Source organism: Sciurus carolinensis, chromosome 15 (genome assembly GCF_902686445.1).
Source record: "Sciurus carolinensis chromosome 15, mSciCar1.2, whole genome shotgun sequence".
Classification (NCBI taxonomy): domain Eukaryota; kingdom Metazoa; phylum Chordata; class Mammalia; order Rodentia; family Sciuridae; genus Sciurus; species Sciurus carolinensis.
Window position 1 is genome coordinate 19,855,366 of NC_062227.1, and position 8,857 is coordinate 19,864,222.

Sequence of the window (8,857 nt, forward strand, 5' to 3'; positions counted from 1 at the left end):
GGTAATTTAAATATTTCTAATACTCATATTGATAGCATAAAAAGAAAGAGTTGGAATTGATATAAATAGCATAATGCAGCCTTTTGAGAATATTACCTTCATGTGATTTATAAAATACTACCAATGAAGAACATGTGCTTTTGGAACTACACCCTCAAGTTTGACTCTCTCCAGCATACTTCATTTTACCATAGCCACATGCAAGTTTTGAGGGATATGGGTCCCCTGATGTCAGGGACTTAAAGGGCCTGGTCTCTCACTTTAAATGCTAGCATTGAGGGATAGAGTTTCCTAATAATATTGCTTCTCGAGGCTCAAAATTATAAGAAACAATATCCTGAGTAGGAAGTTCCAACCAGGAAGTGTCCAAAAGTAGATCATTCTTTCTCACTTCATTCTGACCACAGGTTTTTCACATTGCAGATATCATACAGCAGAAAAATGAAGATGCCTAGGGTTTAGGGACATTTAGCCTGCAATCTTCCACAGTCCTGATTCTGTTTTTTAAATACATGAAATGCAAATTTATTTGGAAATTTGAGGTTAGACCTATTAGCCAAGATTTAATATATGTTTCCTCCTGTAAATGTATTCCCACAATTAATAAGTAGGTGCACTGGGACTCAGGATAAGCTGTATGTGATTCCAAAACCAAAATAGTTACATCAATCACAAAACTCTTGCAATATTTCTTATTCTCATCAGACTTTAGAAGTGACAATAATTCAAAAAAGCAGGGTATATGATATATGTATATAAAATCCACTCCTGTGTATTACATAGCACAACACAAAGAGAAAATTCTCATATAACTTTATCATCTTGGGGTTCCCATTCCAGAGTCCAGGGAATCCTGATTCAGTTTACCTCAAGGGCAAACACCAGCTAAAATTTAACTCAATATACCTTTACATAATAAAATATAGGTTGATGGTAAATATGTGGGAAGTTAAATCAAGGTTTATTAATTATAAAACAGGCTGGTCTAGAGGAATGTAAAGGAACACCAAGCCCTATGTTTTCAATACAAAGTGGGACATGCACTGTAGAATCATGCAGCAGATTTTTTTTTAATTGAGGGAATAGAGCAAATGAAGGCCAAGTAGGAACATACAATTATTGGAAGTGTCATAAAATATCAAAGAAATTGAATCTGGATTTCAGACAAACAAGAGTTGGCATATTGTGTCTGGGCATGTGGATTATATGAGGACCCGATGAAAAGGTTGTAAGATTTTTTTTTAAAAGTGGTGATATGTCAGAAAATGGTTAAGCACTATCTACACAGTAACTTCAAGGTGTTTTGACAGTTGTGGGAGCAACTAGTATTAATTATTCCATGAAGTCTTGATCCAATTGAGTCCTCTAAAATCATCCAATTGTATAGATTAGAAAACACAGGTTTCTAGGTATCAAATGGTTTCTCAGCATCATATGTCAGACTAACAACTGCCCAGGACATAACTGTATGAAATTCCTTCTAAGATTCTCCAAGTCTGGTTTACTCCTGATATTGGAAACTTTTATCTAGAGAAAAAATATTTCTTCTTCATTTTAAAGAGAGAGCCTAGCAAAAACATCCCAGGAGGTCCATTTGAATTGAGACACTATTTTTAGCCCTTTTTTCATGTTAAGGAAAGTCTTCAGTAATAGGTCAACCCAAGTTCTACATTAGGGCAAATGATCTGCCCCAAAAAGAAAGAAAAGCAAGCTCAGGAGGAAGGAAGAACTGAAAGCCTTATAGACCACAGTCCCTCTCATGCATGAAAACAATACATGGCATTGTGAATCTGATGATCATCTCACTTCACAATCCACCACACAATCTGGGAAGGTCCTGGAATGCTGCCACATATGTGCTCAGATAGGACTTCAAGTAGGGTCTGCAGATATTCTGCAGGGATAGGACAGGATATCCAAAGTCTACTGCTGACATATGCCCCATTTGACTGTCCAGTGGAGATTCAGGGCTGATCCTTCCCCAGAAGAGGACCCAGGCCTGCAGACACTAGAGGCTACCACAGGGATTCCAGTCTGAAATTGCCAGTTCCCACCATAATCAGTGCAGCCAGTTTTAAGCAGCCTTACGCCTCAGTTTCAAGATGCCACAGCACACTCACCTATTACTGCCTTTGAGGGGTACAGGTTTTCTTTCTATAAGATCTTCCAGCATCTCCAGAGCAAACCAGGTCCCCTGAACATAAAAGAGGGAGCCTAGAGATGGATATCAACACTAGCAGCCTCCAGAGACAAAAGCCACACCAGATTGTCAAAGCCTGCCCCTCTTTACTGTCTGTGTGCTGGATTAGACAATGCTTACTTAAGGGCTCCTTAGTGGTCAGGTCTTATGTTTTAACATAACCAGACTCAGTCTAGTGAGTTTTCTAAGAGGTGGTGACATCAAATGCATAAATGAATGAGGTCACAATGGCAGGTTCTTGCTGTAGCTTTTTTCTTTTCAGGTGCTGGGAATTGAAATGCAGAACCTCAGGCTGCAGCTAATTTAAGGCAAGATTTTCTTGGAGAAGTGGGGTCCATTCTAGCCAGGAAGACATTTGCATTTAACCTTACATATAAGGCCTTTTCAATTTGTGGATTTTTTGTGTCTATATATTATTCATGGTTGGAAATAATAAAGTGACAATCCTATAAAATTTCATTTAACTTCCCTGCTCTCTTTTGTGAGAAAACAGATTGAACATTAAACTGGGAAGGAATCCCCTAAGACAGTAATATTTAATGAAAATAATATGAGTTTCAGGGTAATTAAAAATTTTCTAGTATTTACATAAAAATAAGTAGTAGAAATTGAGTTTAATAACATAACCCAACATATCCATTACGTGAATATTACCATTATGTGATGAACAAAACAATAGTAGTTTAGTATATGTACTTTAGGAACAGCACACTCTGAAAACTATGTTAAGCCTCCAGAATATCTCAGTTCACAGAAACATTTTCAAAATTTGATAACTATGATTCCCCTGATCTCAGGTAGATGAAGGACCTGACCAATCTTTTGTAAGTTATAAGTGAAGGATTCAGTTCTTTGCAGTAGTTGTGGCTAATGTGTTCAGATACAAAGCTTGGAATCTATTATTTAAATGCATTAAAGGCAAACTTTTTTGCAATTTGGCCTTAGAACTAATGTCCAGTCTATGCCTTTTTTTTCTTCCTATGATGAATGATGAAAGCCCCTCAATAAGCAAGTGGGCTTGGAATCAAGATGAATTGTGTTGCCAGGCATTGTGGCACACACCTGTAATCTCAGTAGCTTGGGAAGCTGAGGTAGAAGGATAGCAAGTTCAAAGGAAGCCTGAGAAAATCAGCAAGACCCTGTTACTAAATAAAACATAAAAAGGGGTGAAAATGTGGCTCACTGCTTAAGGGCCCCTGGGTGTTCAATCCCCAGTACAAACACACACACAGACACACACAAACACACAGACACACACACACACACACACACACACACACACACACACACAAAATGTCTAATTTGAAATCCCAAATACAAATACCTCCAATATACCACATAACTCAAACAACTTTTCTTATTAATTTAGGACTTCATTAGTGACACTTGTTCAAAAAAGGATTGTGTGTATGTGTGTGTGTGTGCACATACTATATTATATATATACACATATATATATTTATAATATATTTATATATATGTGTGTGTGTATATATATATATATATATATATATATATATATATATATATATATATATATTTATATTGCTTGCTGTCTGCTATCTGGAATGGAATGACCATGACCAGCATTGGGTGAGAAAATGTTCACTTCTGGAAATTTTCTTGGTAAAACTCCCTGCTCTCAGGCCAGTATCTCTCCTGTTTTTTTGAACCTGAAAATAAAAGAAATATTGGTAAGGAATTGTATTCCTCACCTAAAGGAAATGTAGACAAGAGATTTGTCTGCACCTATGTCCATATATATATGTGTGTGTGTGTGTGTGTGTGTGTGTATGCCTATATATATATATATATATATATATATATATATATATATAGTATGCACATTTCATATACTATATACCTGATTGGTTATGGGACTCCCTTTCCAGGACCTAGGGAAGTCCTGGTTCAGATTATAACAAGGACAGGCACTAGCCAGAAATAATCTGAACACTCCTTTACCAGTTAGCAAATAATACAGGTTTCTAGGTCTTTTCTATACATAGCTGAACATGGGTAATAGGGTCATGGAGCAGAGAACTCTTACTGGGGACACAGAGAAAAAAAGACAAGGAGAAACAAAATTAGTTAAACCACCAGGGAATTGGAAGCTGGAATTCAGACAAGGAAGGTTCAACCTTTAATATTTGGTAATGTGGATGACAAGGGTGGCTAAATACATGTATTATTGGCTTACATAAGAGCATTATCCATCTGTGTCCTCTAAAATTATTCTCATTGTAGAGATGAGACAACTCAGGTTTCTGGACATTAAATGGCAACTCAGCAGCACCCAAAAACTACCCAGAGAGGGACTGTATGAAATCCCTTCAAAGTTCCTCAAAGGCTTGTTTGCTTCTGACATAGGGGATGTCAATCTGGAGAAATATCATTTTTTCTTTGATTTGAAGAGAAGTGCCTAGAGAAGACATCCCAGGAGTAAAACAAATATTTTTCCTTCTTTCATGTTAAGAATTCTTCAGAAACAGCTATCAACCCAGATAACTTATGAGGGTAAATGCTTGGAGATTACATGATGCAAAAAAGCACAACACAGGCCCAGGGTCTGAGTATGACTCAGTAAATAAATAAATCTATAAGGCTTATAAGAAATTGAAAAAAAATTATGTAACTATTTCTAAAAAATAAAAGTCCTTTTGTTGGTATTGTCATAATATATCATTCAGTAAACAACCATTTATGCATATTTCTAGGATTGTCCAGTTCTTATCCCATGTGATTTTGTATTAAACTCCAAAATCCAGATAATAGAATGCATAATTCACTGTCAAAAACAATCAAAAAAAAAAAAAAAACTTCAAGGAAGAAGAGTGAATGTTTCACTGAATGTGTCATCCAACAATTTACTTACAAATAACTTTAAGAAAATATATTCATTTTCCTGCAGCCATAAGGAAGAGAGATTTTTCTTATTTTTTTTTCTGTTAGAATTTCCAAAGATACACCCTAGAATTCCATTTGAAATAACCTTCAATATAAACAGAAAAGAAACCTACATTATTTGCTCAGGGGAAGAAAAAAGGCAATGTTGGGAACATGAGGTGGAAAGAGGCTTACATTGCTTATGTGAGAGGTTCTCAGGGCCTGAACTGTGATACTGTGGTTAGAATACTAAGGGCACTTGGCTCAATCACTATGGTAACCTAGCACCCATTCCATCCTCAGCCACATTTCTTTCCTCTTACTTTTTCTGCCAGTGACCTTTCAGCCCATTTTTTATAATCTCTGCACATGTTGTAAGCCCATCGGGTCCAACAACTCTCAGAGATATTCTGTCCAGTGACTGCTTGATAACATAATCCTGCCCATGTTACAATAAAGTTTCAAATTCTCTGAAACTGATCTCCGGAGGCCTTTCTTCAACTCCATTTCCACACCCTTCTCAACTATTTGGTGGGTTTCAGCTGGACCAAGAGACACCACAAGGTAAATAATTTTTAAAATAATTAATACCTTTTTCTTTTGAAATCAAACTCTATCTGCTTTTTTGGATTCATTTTCATATCTTTGATGCCAGAAACTACAAAGAAATTCAAACAAGAGCCTTGAACTGCCAATTAATACAGGGGATATCTAAGTGTTCAATAATCATAAAAAAGTTAAACATCTTTAGAAATTAGAGAAATATAAAATAAAATTCCATCAGAGACAAAATCAAATAGTATTGATGAAGATATAAAATAAGTGAATACTCATAAACTGGAGAAGAGTTTAAGTTATCTAATTGTGGAAACTGTTTTGCTATTGAAAATATATCATACTCCCCATCACAGAGACTCACTGAAATGACAGCATATGTGACTATGATAATTAAGGACTCAACGGTATTCATCCAAACACTTGTAACCAAGGGAGATGGTACAAGAGAATGTACATCTTGGAAGAGATAAATAATAACTTCAGAGAAAACTGGTCATTAAGGGCCATTCAGTTTTTGGTCACAGTATATCCAGTTTTTAAAATAGTATAAAACACCTTGTTTAATTTTATGTAGGTATAATATGCACTGGTATTTCACATGTATACATGTTCAGAAAGAATGTACATAGATTTTATAAAACAATGAAAATTATCAGATGCTCATTAAAGACTCAATTACACATCCCATGTGTAGATGATGAAACTCATTACAAAAATGAAAAATTTCCCCAAAATTAAAATACAATATATTCCCACCAAATTTGCTATGTGCATATATGAATATGTCACAGTGAATTCTACCTTTATGAGTATCTATGAAGCAGTCATTTTAAAAAAAAAACTATAAATATATGGAAGAGGGGGAAGGGATGAGGAGAAGGAAAGGCGAACTACTGTGTTCTGAAGTGAAGCAAATTAAATTCCGTGCTTGTATGATTATGTCAAAATGAACCCAAATTGTATGTATAACTATAATGCAATAATAAAAAATGAACATGGTTTTCTTTTAATGAAATAAGAAACCAAAGTATAAAGCTCTAAAATTCATCTGCAAAGTTATACATAACATTAGCCAAGAAATTTTTCAATTGTAAGAGCAAAGGAAATACTTATCATACCTGACATTCATGTATATTATGAAACTACACTATTACAATAAGGAATCACAATATAAATGAAATCCATATATAAATTCATGTGTATGTAAAAATTATATACTTCATTGCAATATAAAAGTCCAGATAAATCAAACCATAACAAGGCCAACCTCAGGAAATTAGCTAGATTCTGTATCAAAATAAAAATAAAAAGTACTAGGGATATAGCTCAGTGTTAAATCTTCCCTCAGTTCAACTTCCAGTAAGAAAAAGAAAGAAAAAAGCAAGTGAAGAAAAAGAAAGTAAAAATGAACAATAAGTTAGCTCAGGAGGAAGCAAGGTTCCTGTAGACCACAGCTCTTCTTCTGCAGGAAAATGATTTGGGGACATAATTATGATAATCGTCCCACCAGTCAATCACCAGCATCTGGGAAGACCTGGCTGCAGGCTCACACCTGCAAGATAGTATTTGAGGCAGGGCCTGAGGATGCCCTGGGAAGATAAGAATGGTGGCACAGGATCTCTTCCCCTGATCTGCTCCCCACTTGAATGGCCAGTTGGACTGAGGGGTACTGCCCCAGAGGAGGGCTCAGGTCTGCTGCCTCCAGACAATGCCCAGAGTCCCCATCTGCTAGCTCCTGTTCCCGTCACACCAGTCCCGCTTTTTCAACAGTCTCCCTCCCCCCCCCATCTCCTTCCCCAGGTTCCTGATGCCACTGCACACTCACCATTTACTGGTGTCTAGGAAATGTTCTGTTCCTAGGGATCTTCAGCACCTGCACAGTAGAGTAAACTGAGACTCCAAGGGATCAGGGTGAAGCCTGCAGCCAAATGGCAAAAATGGCAGACTCAGGAGAAAAGGACCCCTGGCCAGTTTGTGGAAGCCAGTCCCTCCTCCCTGGTTGCACGCAGCATTGAATAGCTCTCACTAACTGCTCCTGATTGGACAGGGCTTCAGACCACACCCCCTAAGTCTGAGTCCAATGAGTCTTTTTTTTTTTTTTTGAGTGACAGGGAGTATTATCCAATCCAGGCATTAATAAAGCCAGAATGACAGGCTTGTTCGTTGCAGCTTTTTTTTTCTTTTTTTCTTTTGAGGTCAGGGAATTGCACCTCAGAGCCTCAGGCTGCTTCTGTTTCAAGGCAAGATTTTCTTCCCGAAGTGGGTTCTAGCCCAGTCAGCAGAACATTTGCTTTTAACATTGCACATAGGATCATTTCATTTTATGGGTTATATGCTGTTTACCAATCATGAATAAAATTAATATAATGACAATTACTACAAAATTCCATTTGACTTTTCTGCTTTCTGTTCTTGTTTAGGAGACAGACTGAACTTTGAACTGGGAAGTAACCCCCTAAAACAACAATGTCCAATGCAAACAACACGGAAGGCACAAGGATAATTAAAATATTTCTGGTATTCACATTAATAACATAAAAAGAAAGTTAAATTAATATAAATAATAAAACCTGGCATATCCAGAATATTATCTGTGACTAATAAAATACTGCTAATAAAGTATTTGTGTTTTGAGAACTACACCCTCAACTTTGACTCTATCTTAACTCAGTTCACAGAAGCTATATTCCAGATTTGAGAGCTATGAGTCCCCTGATGTCAGGGACTTAAAAGGCCTGTTCTATCTCTTTATAAGCTAGAGTTGATGGATACAGTTTTCTACTAATATTTCTCCTCAGACTCCTTAAGTAGAAGAAACAGTGTCCTGAGTGGGAGCAGGAACCTCCAACCAGGAAGTGTCCAAAAGTAGATCATTATTTCCCACTTCATACTGGTCATAGGTTCTTTCCCATTGCAGATATCAGACAGCATAAAAATGAAGGTGGGGGAGCACAAGAGGTTAAAGTCACATAGCCTGCAATCTTCCAGTCTTGATTCTATTGTTTAAATACATTTAATGCAAACTTATTTGGCAATTTGGACTTAGACCTGCAGGCCCGGCTACAATATCTGTTTCTTCTGGTGGACAAACTTCCACAACTAATAAGCAAGTGGGCTGGGACTTATGATGAACTGTGTCTGACTCCAAAGCCAAAATACCTCCATCCTATCACAAGGCTTTTTCAATGTCATTATCATCAAAAAAGCAGGATT